Here is a 2,471-nt window from a genome sequence, read left to right as displayed (position 1 = left end):
TCCCAGATGCTATGTCTTTTGATAGCCAGGCACCATCAGCTTTCTTCACCACATTTGCTTATGCACCCATTTTGTCTTCAGCGATCATGTTGGGAAGGTGAGCATCACAGAATGCCAGGTTATTAGAACAAAGTGTTCTTGCATTGAGGGAGTACTCGAGTCAAGGCCCAATGTCTGTCTGCTACCTTAATTCTTAACGTATAGCTATGAGTCCATAGTTCTATTCCCCTGTCATTGTATATGTATTTACATATGTACATGCCTGTATGTAGGCTTCTATGAATGAGACTGTAACTCCTTATGGCAGTAGGAAGCCTCATCTTTCTCCAGACGAGTGGCTGGTGGTTTGCAGCTCAATGTGTAATGCATTTCACCACCCACTAGGCTAGCAGGCCTCCGCCACTATTTACAGTGTTGCTTAATTTGCTGATGACATCTCTCAAAAATGAGCCCTAGTGGATTAGTGGTGATGCATTGGGGTGATACCTGCAAGGTCCGCAGTTTGAGACCACCATCTGCTCCATGGGAGAAAGATGGAGTTTTCTATTCCCATGAAGAGTTATAGTCTCAGAAACTCACAGGGGCAGTCCTACCCTGTTGTTCAGGGTGGCTATGAGTCAGCATCAACTTGATGGGAGTGAGTGAGTGAGTGAGATCATTCTTAAAGAGGAGCCTTTGTGGTATTGTGGGTTACAAACTGCGCTGCTAATGACAAGGTCAGTAGTTCAAACCCACTTGCCACATGATGGGAAAAAGAAGAGGCTTTCAGCTCCTTTAAACACTGCACTGGTGCAGTCACTTACACATTGTTTAAATGTATTTAACTACCTATCTCATCATAGATCTATGCTGAAATAGACCTTTCAGAAAAGTGCACAATTGTGCACACATTTGCTTTTGTTCCTTTTGGCATTTGATACTGTTATTAAATGAGATGGACCAGCGGGTCTTTAAAGAAAAGAGAGTTATTTTCCTAGCAATGTATGCAGGACAGTTCTGTTCCATGCCACAGGGACACTGTGAGTTGCAATCAACTTTTATGGCAGCGAATTTGGTGTTTGGGATCACCGCCAACCCTCAAAGATAAGTAAATACGGGATTTATAATCATCGATAACCAAAGGCAGTAAAAATACTGGGGGTTGGGGAGGTACTTGACTTACCTTAGAATCAACTATCAACAGAGTCATGGAAAGAGAACCCCATTGTAAATTGGGGACAACCTGTACTGGCATTTCCCAAGCTTGGTCACTCCTAGTGTGGGTGGGCCAGTGAACAGGAGCAGGGGCAGGAGTGCAGGGGTCTCCCTTTCTCTTTAGAACCTGTCAGCATCTCCCTGGGTGATTTGGGGGAGTTTCTTTGCTTCTCCCCCTCAGCTTCCACATCTCTCACACCAGACGGCTGACATTCACGTGCCTTGAGGCCCAGAACGAGGAAAGGGCCAATGGAAATGACCGGTGTTGAGATGTTTTGCAAGGAAACCCCTGCATTTAAAAACGTTGCTGTGGGACACTGTGGAGTCCATCCCAAAAGGAAGTCACCCTACGGGAGAGAGTGGAACTGGCCCATGGGGTTTCCGAGGCTCTAATCTTTACAGCAGCAGATCACCACGTCTTTTTCCCTTTGAGTCGTCAGTGGGTTTGAATCTCTGACCTTTCAGTTAGTAGCTGGGCCTTAACTTTCATGCCACCACCATCCTTCCATCTAAAAATAGGATATATTAACAAATGCTGCTAAATGGGAAGTAATTAACCTTTTAAGAGTCAACTAAACGGAATTTGGTACTAGAATATGTACTGAAATGATTAATGTTTTTGAAAATGTAAGTTTTTATTGTTTATAATTTAGAAAGAAACTGGCATCCTGCCAAGTTTAGATGTGCCACTTCGGGAGCTGGCAAAGCTGGCTGAATGGCAGGGCTGGCAGAAGGCAGAGGCGGGCCCAGGTTTCTGCAGTTCAGGATGACCAGCTGAGTCGAGCCTGCTAGCAGGATTCCGTCTGCTCTTAGCCTCCAGGGCTCCTGAGGCCTCCAGTCCCGGCGAACTGATGGCGCCCTGTGGACAGGGTAGCAACGCCCTGAGCCGCGGAGACTGTCACTGTGTGCAGGAGCAAGAAGCCCCGTCTTCTTCCTGTGGGGAAGGTGGTGATTTCCAATGACGGACCTTTCAGATGGCAGCCCAACTGAGCCTAGTTTTCTAGTGTCCTCCCAAGTTTTTATTTTGAAAAAAATATCAAAACTGCAGGAAAGATGGTGGGTTAATATTTGTAACAATTTGACACATTTGCCTTCTTTCTCTCAGGATCATTTGAAAGTAAAGGGCAGATATAATGACCCATTGAAATGATACCAGAAGGTGTCTACACTCGGAGTACCTTGATATAGTAATAGTACAAGGTAGCAAGATTAGGGATGGAGGGGTTGTCTCCACCGCATGCCCACGCTGAACAAAAATGAGCTGGCCATGCCACAAC

This window comes from Echinops telfairi, unplaced genomic scaffold (assembly GCF_000313985.2).
Source record: "Echinops telfairi isolate 266 unplaced genomic scaffold, ASM31398v2 ScPeMD7_17;HRSCAF=63, whole genome shotgun sequence".
In the NCBI taxonomy this organism is placed as follows: Eukaryota; Metazoa; Chordata; class Mammalia; order Afrosoricida; family Tenrecidae; genus Echinops; species Echinops telfairi.
This window is presented reverse-complemented; position numbering follows the sequence as displayed.